Here is a 16280-nt window from a genome sequence, read left to right on the forward strand (position 1 = left end):
ACGTTTTTGTAACTATATAAATGGGAGTAGTTTTACTCTTAAACATTAGTAAAAGCACAATAACGAATAATTGAAATTTTTACAGACATGTTCAAGAAATGGTGGATAAAGCTTTTTAGTACTAACAACCCATCCTAGGACCATGGATTTATAATAATTTCTTACAGTTTCATAGTACTAAATGTTTACAAAGGGCTTTTACATACATTATTTAATTTCATTCTCACAACTATCTTGCACTAGATAGAGCAAGTTTTATTATCTCTATTTTAGATGTGGAGAAATTATGTTATTTCACAAATCAAAAAACTAAATAAAGTTAATTAAAATGCCCATGTGTTGTAAGAAATGGATCTGAAACCTGGCATGAGAGGAACTCAGTTTCTGAAACTACCTACTGTTCTGCCTGGAAACTTTCATTTCTTTTATAATTTTTAATATTTAATATGTTAATATAATTGCTGATACACTAAAGTCAGTGTCCCCAACCTGCAGAGAGCCCTCACTTAAATCTATATTTCCTTGTGCTGCTCTTTGCAATCAGGATTTAATAAATAAAACAGTATTAGCACTCAACATGATTTGCTTTTTTTTTTTGACATTGCTGAAAATTTTAAGCAGCTTAAAATCTTTTAGATTGCTATGGTTTAATTTAAAGGGAGAGACAGAAGAACCAAACTTAGTAATTCTAGATCTGATTCATCTGGGAGATGGGATAGAAAGGGGTTATTATTTTTTTCCAGTAGGAATACTTCTCTAAAGTTTGCACAGGAAGACCTTTTCATAGGCAAAACAGCCCTTGTTTTTTTAAGCAAAGTCTTTTCTTGGGGAATATATATGTGGTGATTCTCTTTATTTCAAATAACACTTTTTGCCTTCAGGTCTCCTGCTGGGTATTGATAGAGTTACACAGTCTTTCTTTAGGTTAATATTTGCCTACCATATATTTCTTATCATTATGACTTAAATATTTCTCATTCAAATAGCATGTGGCTGGATTTGTTGGCTCAATCAAAGTATTTATATATAAACTGGATAGTTTATTTAGCTTATATTGCTGTGACAATAAATATATTTGAATATATTTGTACAATCCTAATTTTTGTTTTTCACAAATTATGCTCTTTTTTCCTTGTTTCTTTCCTTCTATTGGATTAATGGAGCTTTTCTTTATTCCCTTCTATTCCTTTTCTTTTGATATTTACTCTTAACTTTTACCTGACTTAGAATAGTCTCAAGTTAATCAAAATCTTGATGTGTCTCTTCAATAGATCCAAGAACCTTGGATCTTTAGTTTCAGGTCACCTTCATTTTCCATTTACTGTCTGTCTTACATGATTTTCTTGTCTAGTAATTTATTTCCTTTTTCTACCTCCCTTCCCTCATTAATTATTATTTTTACTTATTGTCTGGTACAATGTTTCCATAGTAAAAATGTTCTTTGCAAACCACTTCCTCTTTCTGGGTTTAATTTCCTTCTTCCTTGAGTAGCTCTTTAATTGAGTCTCAATCTTCATTTGAAAAACATTTTTATGTTTTCATATGTAACTCGGTTTTCAATATGTAACTCTTTACCGGAAATTCAATTAAACGGTAATAGTATTCCACTGTACTAGTCTCTTGTTATTGAGAACTGTTATCAGTCTAAGTAGTCTGTCTTTTCTCAATGGTGGCTTTTAAGATTTACTCATCTTTACTACTTCAGTGTGTGTGTGTGTTTGTGTGTGTTTAAAAATTTACTTGTTTGAGGAAGCTGAGGTTCTTGAATCAAAAATGCATGTCTTTCTTCAACTGAAATATACTGAATCATTAGTTTAAAAACAATAGTATTTCTTCCTGCCCATTCTCTCTTATCTGCCTTTCTGATTACAAACCTGTTGAACTTTCTCTTTTTCATATCTCCTAATCTTTCTTTAAAGGCTTTCCTGGTGGCTTAGTGGTAAAGAATCCGCCTGCCAATGCAGGAGGCGTGATCCTCTGGAGAAGGAAATGTCAACCTACTCCAGTATTCTTGCCTGGGAAATCCCACAGATAGAGGAGCCTAGTGGGGTCGCAAAGAGTAGGATACAACTTAATGACTAAACAACAACGATCTGTCTTTCATATTTTAATCCCCTTTATTCTTTCTGCTACAGTGGTAGCTCAGCTGGTGAAGAATCCACCTGCAATGCAGGAGACTCCAGTTAGATTCCTGGGTTGGGAAGATCCCCTGGAGAAGGGATAGTCTACCCACTCCAGTATTCTTGGGCTTCCCTGGTGGCTCAGAGGGCCTTCCCTGATAGCTGTCAGTTGGTAAAAAATCCGCCTGCAAAGCAGGAGACCCCGACTTGATTCCTGGGTTGGGAAGATCTGCTGGAGAAGGGATAGGCTACCCATTCCAGTATTCTTGGGCTTCCCTTGTAGCTCAGCTGGTAAAGAATCTGCCTACAATGCAGGAGATCTGGGTTGGGAAGATCCTCTGGAAAGGGAAAGGCTACCCACTTCAATATTCTGGCCTGGAGAATTCCAAGGACTGTATATTCCATGGGGTCACAAAGAGTCACATATGACTGAGCGACTTTCACTTTGGTGGCTCAGATGGTAAAGAATCCATCTGCAATGTGAGAGACCTGGGTTCCATCCCTGCATTGGGAAGATCCCCTAGAGGACGGCATGGCAACCCACTCCAGTATTCTTGCCTGGAGAATCTCCATGGATGGAGGAGCCTGGTGGGCCACAGTCCATGGGGTCACAAAGAGTCAGACATGACTGCACACAGCACAGTATATAATGAATTTCTTTACAAATATCTTTCAGTTCATTAATTCTCTTTTCAGTGGTTTTAAAATTTTTGTTCAAATGCTTCATTGAGTTCTTTTTTTTTTTCTATTGCAGGGACTCAGTTTTTCATTCCTAGAAGTTCTTTTTGGTTTTCTTTTTGTACTGATTTATCATTCCTAGAAGTTCTTTTTGGTTTTCTTTTTGTACTGATTTATTTTCCCTTTTGGAGAAGGCAATGGCACCCCACTCCAGTACTCTTACCTGGAAAATCCCAAGGAGCCTGGTGGGCTGCAGTCCATGGGGTCGCTAGAGTCAGATACGACTGAGCGACTTCACTTTCACTTTTCACTTTCCTGCATTGGAGAAGGAAATGGCAACCCACTCCAATGTTCTTGTCTGGAGAATCCCAGGGACAGGGGAGCCTGGTGGGCTGCCGTGTCTGGGGTCGCACAGAGTCGGACACGACTGAAGTGACTTAGCAGTAGCAGCATTTTCCTTTTAAAGTGTCTTGCTATATGTTCAACATCTTGCATAAGCTGATCTCTTAAGATATAAACAAAATATAAATATAATGTTTCTCTTAATTCCCATTTAAACCTGATGCATGCTGAGGCCTTTTCCCTGCCTTTGGGTGAAATCATACGCAAGTCTCATAAATATTCTAGTTATCATTAGATAATTAGGCATCCTGTGATTACTTTTAGACACAAGAACAATGATAAAAAAGAACCCAATTTTAAGATGAGCACACTTGAACAGAAATGTTAAGAATATAAACGAATGCTAATAAGCACATGAAAAGATAATGAAAAGTCACCAGAGAAACATAAATTAAAACAGCCATGAGATACCACTTCACACACACTATAATGACTAAAATTAGAACGACAAAGAAAACCAATATTGGCAAAAAGTGAACCAATTGGGAGTCTTATATATTGCCAAAAAGAGTATTAAATGGTACAGTCCTTTGAAAACCTATTTATTAATAGCTATTTAATATATATTTAAACATACAGCTGTTCCATGACTCAGCAATTCTACTTGTGGTTCTTTACGCAAAAGAAATGAGAACATGTGTCCATAAAAGTCTTGTATGGCAGTATTCAGAGCAGTCTTATTTATAGTAGCCCCAAATTAGAAATAGCACAAATGTCCATTAACAGGTGAATGAATATGTTTTTTTATATCTATACAGTGGAATGCTACTCAACAACAACAAAAGCAATGAACTACTGGTATAGCAACAACTGGGGTGAATGTCAAAAGTATTAAGCTGAATGAGAGAAGCCAGATACAGTATATGATTCTATTTATATGAAGTTCTAGAACAAAGAAAACTGAGACCTAGTGATCAAAATCAGAATGTCAGGGATTCACTGGAAAAGGGCCCAAGAGAAGTTCTGCTCTTCTTTTTCTATCTTTTTTAGTTAGACGTTTAGGTCATTGATTTTTGAACTTTATTTCCTTCTAATATCAGTACTTAAAGCTAAATATTGTTTTGGCTGCGGCCCATAAATTTTGGTATGTAACGTTTTCATTATCATTCAGTTCAAAATATTTTCTAAATCCTTTTGTGATTTCTTCTTTGACCAATAGGCTATTTTCTGCATGTTGCTTAATTTATAGATACTTGGGGATTTTCTAGGTATCTTTTTGTTACTGGCTTCTAATTTATTACCATTTTGTCCAGAGAATTATCTCAGTCCTCTTAGATTCACTGAAACTTCTTGTATGATTCAGAAAATGGTCTAACTGTGATAGTTACATGTGCACTTAAAAATACATGTATTTTGTAGTTGGAGGGTATAATGTTTAATAAATGCTATTGGGTCAGGTTGGTTGAAAGTGTTGTCCAAATCATCTATAATCTAATTTTTTGTCTATCTATTATATAATTACAGAGAAACAGATGTTAAAATCTCCAACTATGAGTATGAATTTGTCTATTTCTCCTTTCAGTTCTGTTAAATTTTGTTTCATACATTTTGAAGTTCTGTTATTTGATGAATGGATCCTTTTAACATCATGAAATAACCCTGTTTTATTCTTCTGGTAATAATCTCATCTTTAAAAAATTAGTATACTATCTCTTGCTACTTTTCATTTCCATTTGAGATATGTACATTATTAGATTTATAGTTGTAAAGATTGAGTGAGACTGGCCAAGTTTGTATAACTAGTCAATACTAAAAGCACAGCATACTAAAGTTAGTTGAGCATAGTAGAGCATACTAAAGTTTTTGAGTCTGACACAAAGTCTTCAAAGTTATAGCTACTTTAATTAATATAGTCTCCTATGATAAAGTTCTATAAAATGTCTTTTTTAAACTTTTTGGCTTTCACAATATTTAGCTATTTAATATTTATTCCTACATACATGAATCATTATTCTTATTAATATTCATGCTTCTGTCATTGTTCTTTACCTCCACTGTATTCATTCCCACCACAATACAACATTATCAAAGTAAGCTACGTCCCAGAAATTAAAAGGAAGCCGAGAATTGAGCTTCTTGAAAAAAATATTCAATTATAGGAAAATAATTTATTATGACATTTTCTTGTCTGTTAGGGAAAAATATTTATTAATGATTGTAAGCCCAGTATAAAATTATGTGATGTGATTATTACAATGTGCTTCTTTCATAAAAGCATAGAATCCTATTGTATTTTATATCAAATTCTTTGGTTTAAAACTTCTTCACATTGAAAATTTCTCTTGATCTTCTATTTTGAATGAATCAATCCTCTGTTTTAAATGGACTAAAGGTTAATCGCTCAAATCACTTCTGGAGTCCATTCATATCTTAGTCTTTTGTGTTATTATTCAAATTATACAAAAACATTAAATATTAACCCAGCCAGTGGCTATGAAATCCAGTTGAAACAATCAATCCTGGAGATAAGAATGTTAGGGTCATATTACAGCATTCTTTTGCAAAACAGGGAAAAATATTTAGTGCATGGAATGCAGAAAATTCTAACAAGATTTATTTACAACTGTTTGCTTTTCCTTTTTCAGGTTTACTAGAATAAATATTTGTGCAGCTGAAAGTGTTGCTGGTAGCAGGTCCTTGATGGCTTCTCAGGGCAAATATGTAGTGGTAGCTTGAGTGTCAGGGTTGGGAGTAGAAGCTGGCCTATTACATAAGGCGTTCTCATTGTCTATGCATGGCTTCAGCTTTGCCTGCCTCCACCCTTAGCACCTCACTGTGACTGGATACATGCAACCTCCATGATGTACTCTTCAAGTTATCTTGGTGTCATATGTACACATTTCTCAGAATGCAAACTTAGGCAGGCAGTCATGTAACTATTTTTCTGAAAGTGTATCTAAAATCTACCTTGAACCTCCTATTTCTATCACTGACAGGCAACTTCATCAGTCTTGGTCATTTGAAGTTAATACTTAGGTTTCTGCCCTTCCCATTTTCTCCCTACTGCAGCAAATAAATCCTGAACAGACTTATTAGTGTCCAAGTGTTGGGGTAGAATGAGTGGGTGATGAACACATGGTCTACCTTCTCTTAAGAGGTAAGTCTTTGGATGCTGGCTCAGTTCCTGGTATACCCACTGCCAGGATTTCCCTTCACGTACTTCTCCATACAGAACTGACTTCAGTGTTGTTCTGTATCAGTCTGGGACCCACAAAAAACGCAAACAATGGGTTCAGTTCCTTCTATGTCTAGCAGTGCTACGTCACCAGTATTGCTGTTCCATTTTCACCACAGCATGGAGCACAGAAGCAAGAGTGTTTCTTACCCGAGTCTCAGATGGACAGCAGGGCAGAGTATATGTCTACTTGTATTAATGAGGATTAATTCAGTTATGCTGTGGTGGCAAATGCTCCCCACATCTCAGTGGCTTAAAAGGACAAAGGTTTATTTCTCACTTGTATGTCACTCCTGGGTCAGGCATGGTACTGCTGGTTCTTGCCCTCTTTACTCCCGGGTCCAGGTTGATGGAACTGACTCTGTCTGGGACACTGCTGATATCAGAGCAGAGGAAGAGAGAACAGGGTAAACTTGGTTCTGGCTAGTAGCACAGCTCACACTTTATTGACCAAAGAAGTCAAATGGATAAGCAGAGAAGTATAATTATTCCCCAGGAAGGGGCAGCTTATGTTTTAAAATAATACAAGCTACCACTCTAATCCTGGGTTCATAACCAAAGGGAAGGATCTATTTTTCTCTAATAATTTAGCAGGAGGAATGGTGAGAAGTCAGCACCTTCATGCTCAAGGATATCAGTGTTACTTTGTCTCAAGTTCTCCTCTCCAGCCAAGGAGGACCTTATCTAGTCTTTAGGGAGGATGGTCTGGTTCTTCATCTGTTTTCTTTTAGTTGATTGCTTATGGGGAAATTTTTTTAAGTTTAGTTTCTTTCAGGATTTAGCCCTTTGAAGATTAAGAGCACCCAACTTTTGCAAATCACAAATCTGAGGCCAAGGGACATCTAGTTATTATGGTTTTATAATGTATTTTCATATCTGCTAAACCAATCTAATTACATGGACCACAGCCTTGTCTAACTCCATAAAACTATGAGCCATTCGTGTAGGGCCATCCAAGATGGACAGGTCATAATGGAGAATTCTGACAAAACGTGGTCCACTGGAGAAGGGAATGGCAAACCACTTCAGTATTCTTGCCTTGAGAACTCCATGAATGGTATGAAAAGACAAAAAGATAGGACACTGAAAGATGAATTCCCCAAGTTGGTAGGTGTCAAATATGCTACTGGGGATCAGTGGAGAAATAACTCCAGAAAGAATGAAGAGACAAAACCAAAGCAAAAACAACACCCAGTTGTGGATGCGACTAGTGATGGAAGTAAAGTCTGATGCTATAAAGAGCAATATTGCATAGGAACCTGGAATGTTAGGTCCATGAATCAAGGCAAATTGGAAGTGGTCAAACAGGAGATAGTGAGAGTGAACATCGATATTTTAGGAATCAGTGAACTAAAATGGACTGGCATGGGTGAATTTAACTCAGATGAACATTTTATCTACTACTGTGGTCAGAAATCCCTTAGAAGAAATGGAATAGCCATCATAGTCAACAAAAGAGTCTGAAATGCAGTACTTGGATACAATCTCAAAAATGACAGAATGATTTATGTTCGTTTCCAAGGCAAACCATTCAATACCACAGTAATCCAAGTTTATGCCCCAACCAGTAATGCTGAAGAAGCTGAAGTTGAATGGTTCTATGAAGACCTACAAGACCTTCTAGAACTTGCACCAAAAAAGATGTACTTTTCATTATAGGGGACTGGAATGCAAAAGTAGGAAGTCAAGAAATACCTGGAGTATCAGGCACGTTTGACCTTGGAGTAGAAAATGAAGCAGGTCAAAAGCTAACAAAGTTTTGCCAAGAGAATTCACTGGTCATAGCAAACACCCTCTTCCAACAAGACAAGAGAAGACTCTACACATGGATATCACCAGATGGTCAACACCGAAATCAGATTGATTATATTCTTTGCAGCCAAAGATGGAGAAGCTCTATACAGTCAGCAAAAACAAGACTGGGAGCTGACTGTGGCACAGGCCATGAACTCCTTACTACCAAATTCAGACTTAAATTGAAGAGAGTAGGGCAAACCACTAGACCATTCAGGTATGACCTAAATCAAATCCCTTACAATTATAAAGTAGAAGTGACAAATAGATTCCAGGGATTAGATCTGATAGACAGAGTGCTTGAAGAACTATGAACAGAGGTTCGTTACATTGTACAGGAGGCAGGGATCAAGACCATCCCCAAGAAAAAGAAATGCAAAAAGGCAAAATGGTTGTCTGGGGAGGCCTTACAAATAGCTGTGAATAGAAGAGAAGCAAAAGGCAAAGGAGAAAAGGAAAGATATACCCATTTGAATGCAGAGTTCCATAGAATAGCAGGGAGAGATAAGAAAGCCTTCCTCAGCAATCAATGCAAAGAAATAGAGGAAAACAATATAATGGGAAAGTCTAGAGATCTCTTCAAGAAAATTAGATATACCAAGGGAAGATTTCATGCAACGATGGGCACAATAAAGGACAGAAATGGTATGGACCTAACAGAAGCAGAAGATATTAAGAAAAGGTGGCAAGAATGCACAGAAAAACTATACAAAAAAGATCTTCAAGACCCAGATAATCACAATGGTATAATCACTCACCTAGAGCCAGACATCCTGAAATGCAAAGTCAAGTGGGCCTTAGGAAGCATCACTATGAACAAAGCTAGTGGAGGTGATGGAATTCCAGTTGAGCAATTACAAATCCTGAAAGATGATGCTGTGAAAGTGCTACATTTAATATGCCAGCAAATTTGGACAACTCAGCAGTGGCCACAGGACTGTAAAAGGTCAGTTTTCATTCCAATCCCAAAGAAAGGCAATGCCAAAGAATGCTCAAACTACTGCACAATTGCACTCTTCTCACACGCTAGTAAAGTAATGCTCAAAATTCTCCAAGCCAGGCTTCAACAGTACATGAACTGTGAACTTCCAGATGTCCAAGTTGGATTTAGAAAAGGCAGAGGAACCAGAGATCAAATTGCCAACATCTGCTGGATCATCGAAAATGCAAGAGAGTTCCAGAAAAACATCTACTTCTACTTTATTGACTGGGCCAAAGCCTTTGACTACAAAGCCTTGGACCACAACAAACTGAAAAATACTGAAAGAGATGAGAATGTCAGACCACCTGACCTGCTGCCTTCTGAGAAATCTGTATGTGGGTCAGGAAGCAACAGTTAGAACTGGACATGGAACAATTGACTTGTTCCGAATAAGGAAAGGCTGTATATTGTCACCCTGCTTATTTAACTTATATGTTAAACTGTCACCCTGTATATATGAATACATCAAGGCTGTATATTGTCACCCTGCTTATTTAACTTATATGCAGAGTACATCATGAGAAACTCTGGGCTGGAGGAAGCACAAGCTGGAATCAAGATTGCTGGGAGAAATATCAATAACCTCAGATACACAGATGACACCACTCTTATGGGAGAAAGCAAACAAGAACTAAAGAGCCTCTTGATGAAAGTGAAAGAGGAGAGTGAAAAAGTTGGCTTAAAACTCAATATTCAGAAAACGAAGATCATGGCATCTGGTCCCATCACTTCATGGCAAATAGATGGGGAAACAATGGAAACAGTGACAGACTTTATTTTTTTGGGTTTCAAAATCACTGCATTATCTTCGACAAAGGAGGCAAGAATATACAATGGATTAAAGACAATCTCTTTAACAAGTGGTGCTGGGAAATCTGGTCAACCACTTGTAAAAGAATGAAACTGGACCACTTTCTAACACCATACACAAAAATAAACTCAAAATGGATTAAAGATCTAAACGTAAGACCAGAAACTATAAAACTCCTAGAGGAGAACATAGGCAAAACACTCTCCGACATACATCACAGCAGGATCCTCTATGACCCACCTCCCAGAATATTGGAAATAAAAGCAAAAATAAACAAATGGGACCTAATTAACCTTAAAAGCTTCTGCACATCAAAGGAAACTCTAAGCAAGGTGAAAAGACAGCCTTCAGAATGGGAGAAAATAATAGCAAATGAAGCAACCGACAAACAACTAATCTCAAAAATATACAAGCAACTCCTACAGCTCAACTCCATAAAAATAAACGACCCAATCAAAAAATGGGCCAAAGAACTAAATAGACATTTCTCCAAAAAAGACATACAGATGGCTAACAAACACATGAAAAGATGCTCAACATCACTCATTATCAGAGAAATGCAAATCAAAACCACTATGAGGTACCATTTCACACCAGTCAGAATGGCTGCGATCCAAAAGTCTACAAATAATAAATGCTGGAGAGGGTGTGGAGAAAAGGGAACCCTCTTACACTGTTGGTGGGAATGCAAACTAGTACAGCCACTATGGAGAACAGTGTGGAGATTCCTTAAAAAACTGGAAATAGAACTGCCTTATGATCCAGCAACCCCACTGCTGGGCATACACACTGAGAAAACCAGAAGGGAAAGAGACACATGTACCCCAATGTTCATCGCAGCACTGTTTATAATAGCCAAGACATGGAAGCAACCTAGATGTCCATCAGCAGATGAATGGATAAGAAAGCTGTGGTACATATACACAATGGAGTATTACTCAGCCATTAAAAAGAATACATTTGAATCAGTTCTAATGAGGTGGATGAAACTGGAGCCTATTATACAGAGTGAAGTAAGCCAGAAGGAAAAACATAAATACAGTATACTAACGCATATATATGGAATTTAGAAAGATGGTAACAATAACCCGGTGTACGAGACAGCAAAAGAGACACTGATGTATAGAACAGTCTTATGGACTCTGTGGGAGAGGGAGAGGGTGGGAAGATTTGGGAGAATGGCAATGAAACATGTAAAGTATCATGTGGGAAACGAGTTGCCAGTCCAGGTTCGATGCATGATGCTGGATGCTTGGGGCTGGTGCACTGGGACGGCCCAGAGGGATGGTATGGGGAGGGAGGAGGGAGGAGGGTTCGGGATGGGGAACACATGTATACCTGTGGCGGATTCATTTTGATATTTGGCAAAACTAATACAATTATGTAAAGTTTAAAAATAAAATAAAATTGGGAAAAAAAAAAAATCACTGCAGATGGTGACTGCGGCCATGAAATTAAAAGATGCTTGCTCCTTAGAAGAAAAGTTATGACCAACCTAGACAGCATATTAAAAAGCAGAGATATTACTTTGCCAACAAAAGTTCATCTAGTTAAAGCTATGGTTCTTCCAGTAGTCATGTATGGAAGTGAGAGTTGGAATATAAAGAAAGCTGAGCACCGAAGAATTGATGCTTTTGAACTGTGATGTTGAAGAAGACTCTTGAGAGTCCCTTGGACTGCAAGGAGATCCAATCAGTCCATCTTAAAGGAAATCAGTCCTGAATATTCATTGGAAGGACTGATGCTGAATCTGATTCTCCAATAATTTGGCCACCTGATGTGGAGAACTGACTCACTGGAAAAGAGCCTGATGCTGGGAAAAATTGAAGGCGGGAGGATAAGGGGACGACAGAGGATGAGATGGCTGGATGGCATCACCGTCTCAATGCACATGAGTTTGAGTAAACTTCGGGAGTTGGCGATGGATAGGGAGGAGTGGCATGCTGCAGTCCATGGGGTTGCAAAGAGTTGGACATGACTGTGCAACTGAACTGAACTGAACTGAAAGCAAGATCCCCATTATGATTTTCAAAATTGGTCACTTGGTACAAGGATAAAAATATGCAGAAGTAAGTAGTGATGGGATCAAAATCTAAGAAGTACTGATATTTTTGAATGATTCATACATGTCATATGAGATGGCTTACTCAATTTAAATGAAGTTTAAATTAATGTTGATTTTTGATGTTTTGGTATTTCAGACTATTCCTGTGATTTTCATTATGGCTTTCCACTTGAAGTTATGTGCAGTTGAGAGAGACTCTACATGGCCATCACCTTCCTTGTGCCTTCTCTCTTTTCTTTTCATTTCTTTAGAAATGACCTTTTCTTCAGGCTTTCCTCAAAACCTTCCAGATAAGTTATTTCAGGTACCACTGACATCTCACTTTATAACTTCCATTCCACTTCCTTATTCCATTCACCTGCTTTAAGCATCATCATTGCTAATTAGGACAGATAAGCAAAATTGAACGGTGATTCAGTTCAGATACTTCCCAAAGGTAAGAAAGACAAATCTATGAGCCCCTGCCCTATACTTGGAGGTCTAAGCTGAGCTGGGGGCAGAGGAACAGGAGCCTCTTTTCATAAGTCCTGAGAGGAAGAAGTCCTTCCTGTGTCCTATTTTGCTTCTCATCATGGCAGCTGGCTGACCTGGTTTTAGTTTTGTTTGCTTATTTATTTACTTTGCAGCATTTATTCCCTGCCAAGTAAATGCTGGCTGACACAAGTTCTCCAAGGTCATAATTGTTCTTCCAGCCATCACTATTCCATTCTATCAAGTATTGTAGAATCCATCCCCTACACTGGCCTGCCTTTCCCCTCATAGAAACAATGTTATAAATCTTTGGGTCTCCAGGAACATAAACTAGACCAGTTTGTATACAGGAAGCTGATCAGCAAATGTTTGTTGAAAAAGTTTTGAATGATTTTCCAGCCAGTGATCTTTAAGGCAAAGTATATCCTCAGGCTTTGTGTTTACCATTTTTTGCTGTTAATTTTAATTTGGTTTTACTGATTAAAAATATTTGTTTTTTTTTAGAATAGTGAGACACTCTAGGCCCTACAAGGATTTACAGAATCTGGTGGATAATCCCTCCAAAAAACTAGAATTTAGAGCCACATTTGTCTCTTTACTTGCCCTTTGTGTTCTGTCTCCTTTTTCCTGTTCCTGCCTATAGGTCAATAAACTAGCTGTTCTTCCTGCCCCATCCCCTCTGCATATCTTTCTCGCATCACTTCCTTGTCTTCTGCTCAGATTTATTAAAAACCATCTAGTTAGAATGTCTTTTTCCTGTTGCAACACAGTTCACCATCTTTCCTTCTCCTTTATCCCTTTTAAGGATTCATGCATCAAAGGTAATCACATCTGGCCTACAAGACCCCTGTTCCACTTTGCGTTGCTCCAGTTCAGGAAGTTCCCAAGTTACAACATAATGAGTTGCCAAAAGCCCTTTGCTAATAAGTTGTTTGGAACTTGGAACAAATTTTCCAGCAAAAAGAAGGCTCTAAGTGGTGTTTACAGTTCCCAGTCCAGCCTACAAGTTACTCACTCAACATACTACAGATTTATTGAGTCAAGCATTTGGTAAGTGCTGGTGGTTGAGAATTTTTGTGTTTACCACATTGCCCTTCAGCACTGTTATTTGAGTTGAGCTGTTCCCTCCCCTGGCCTCATACTCATATATATCGTCTGCAAGAGTTTTGCTTGTTCGGGTAAACATGATCTTTAGCACTAACTACAAGTTGTATCTCTCTATATACAATTCATCTGTAAGACAGCACAGTCGTTTTCTGCACACCCAGAAGAAGCAACAATATTTTGGGCACATGTTGATGAACGTATAACCCAATCTCTATGAAAGTTTGAAGCACACTAGGCTGTCATGGCCTACAGGATGAGATCCATTGCATAAAGAATAAAACATTTTCAGAGGAAGCAGAATTTCTTTAATGGTAAGAGGGAAGTTATCATTCAGATTGTTTCCTGGGATATGGTTCCTAGTTAGCATACAAAAGGGCCCGATATCAGCATCCAATGATGAGTGAAAGAATGGATGAATGAATGGCAAAGGGTTACAGGAAGACATCTCCGCTTCTGTCTGGGTTTCCCAAGGTTTTGAAGTATGAGGAGGAAGGACCTCACTTCACCGTATTTCCCTCCTGTGTGGTCACTGGGAAAACGCGACTCTCTGCACGTCTGTGCTCTTTTTGCTTTGCAGACTTTAGAGAGAACAAAGTCTTCATGACAAACATTGTTTTACTTTGCACCTTCCTTCTTTACCAAAGGTGGGTCAATGGAGGCTTTATATTTCAGCTTTGAGAAACAGTATCCAAGACTCTTGACCCCAAGAGGCCCAGAATTCTCTTACAAGAAATTTAAATATTTTTTGTTCCCTGTTGCAATAAACAGGTGCCTAGGAAAAGGCCCCGAATCAAATGTCTGTAAACACCCTTAGCTTCTGGGACTGCCTGCTCCCTTAAAGGGCTTTGGGATTCGAGTTTTAGAGCAAGCGGCCAGCTGCCTCCCACGTGGTCTGTACTTTCCTGAAGCCACTTCAAAGGAATCTCTCCCCGCAGAATGAGGAGAGGTACAGGGGGACAGTGCTTTAATACAGGGCTCCAAGCTATGGCTCTGTAGGGCCTGTGGGTGTTAGGGGTCCTTCAATGAGTGCCATCTCCTGGAGGCCGGTCGCACTCCTGAGGACCAGTCCCAGGCAGAAGGGCATCTGCAGAAGAGCCCCGAGCGCCGATCCGTGCCTCGCCGGTGGGGGGCGCTCTCCCGTGGGAACAGTCGGGCCGGGCGGAGCGGGAGAGGCGGAGCTGGGCGGGACGCGGACCCTCCGCCCCCTGGGCGCCGCCCCTCGCTCTGCCAAACTTTGGGTTCCCAGCGGGTCTAAGCGGCCACTGGAGAGGAGGCGCGCCGCCGCCCGCCCGCCCGCCCGCCGCGTCCTCCGCCGCTGCTAGCGCTCGGCCCCCGGTCGCCCGTCGCGCTCGGCCCCGAGGGCATGCGGCAGCAGCAGCGGTCCTGGTTCCCGGGCTCGGCGGCGCGGGCGAGCGTGAGCGGTGAGTGGGGCGCGGAGCTCGGGGAGGGTTCCCGGAGCTGCAGCCGGCCGGGCCGCGTGGGGAGGTCGGGGCGCATCTCTGCCGGGCCCAGCCCGCGGCTTTTTTGGGTTGCCTGACGTCTAGCCCGGACCCCAAACCTATTCCATGTACCTTGGACAGACCTCTTTGGGCGACGTGGAGCACATCTTGCCCTTTCCGCCTTCCTTTTTTCCCTGCTAGGAGTAAAAAGCCGTCGGGATGCAGAATCCGCGCTGCGTCCTTCCCTGCTGTGAGCTGGTGGGCTGGGCTCAGAGGAGCGGAGAGCCGGGCGCAGGTTCCGCTGGCTTTGCACAGGTGCTTCTTTTCCAAACTCGGTCTTGCAGCCGTCGGTGGTGAACTTAGGTTCTCCCGTAGAGCCCACAGATAGAACATTTTCCAGCCATCAACTCCTCCCGGGAGTGGCGGTGTGTTAGTTAGGGAACAGTTCGAACCATGCGAGGTATCCAAAGATTTGGGAAATGGTTATTATGAATTCACTAGTAACTCTGTCAGGGGCAGTGCTTTGAGAGTAAGTGAAGGTCCTGACGGTCCCCCTCACCACCTGCAGACAAAAGTGCTTTGTTCTGTAGCAGTGTTACTTTATTGCTTTCCTTCAACAAGTTACAACTACCTAAAATTGCTTAGAAATTTCTCAAGCAAATACTTTGAGGAGTGACTGTGCTATTGGAAACAGTTTAGTTTTATTAAGGGAATCATTAAAACTGCCCCCAAAATATGTGGGTCATTTTTACACGGCATTTTCCATGAAATGTTACTTGTTACTGTCACTGCGGTGCGTTTCACCCCCCTTACTTCTTTGCTGCCCTGGGTATTACCTGGCTTTGGGATATTATTTTAGAAGTTAAGAGCTTCTTTCAGCTTCTCACGGCTCCTACTTTTGTAAGTCAGAGAATAAAGTAAATGCCAGTCACAGGTGATCCCTCTTCACCAGTCGGTTATTATTTCATGCACTGCACAGCATGTCATCAATGCATGACCTTTTGTATTGCTAAGGAGAGTTACTGGGTTTTCCAGTGAGCTACTTAATCAGGGGTTGCTAACCTTGCTTCCGATGAGGAATTTCATCCAATTTTGTGTGTTCTGATCCAGTGAATAGAATTTTCCTTTTTTTGAACAGAAGTGATAGTTAGAGACACACCACTTCTGCTCTACTAACACCATGCTTGTCCAAACAAAGTGGGCTGTTCTAAAATACACCGCAAGCAACCCCTGCCA

At 39.9% G+C, this 16280-nt stretch overlaps 1 protein-coding gene across 1 annotated transcript in view; it reads left to right on the top strand.

Moving 5' to 3' along the window:
• The first annotated feature begins 14874 nt into the window (after positions 1 to 14874).
• LPAR3 (lysophosphatidic acid receptor 3) overlaps positions 14875 to 16280 on the top strand; it is an 82929-nt gene continuing 81523 nt past the window's right edge. Inside the window, exon 1 of the mRNA XM_061411420.1 lies at positions 14875 to 15026. The gene's annotated coding sequence lies outside the window, so the exon portion shown is untranslated. The remainder of the gene's footprint in view (positions 15027 to 16280) is intronic.

This window comes from Bos javanicus, chromosome 3 (assembly GCF_032452875.1).
Source record: "Bos javanicus breed banteng chromosome 3, ARS-OSU_banteng_1.0, whole genome shotgun sequence".
In the NCBI taxonomy this organism is placed as follows: Eukaryota; Metazoa; Chordata; class Mammalia; order Artiodactyla; family Bovidae; genus Bos; species Bos javanicus.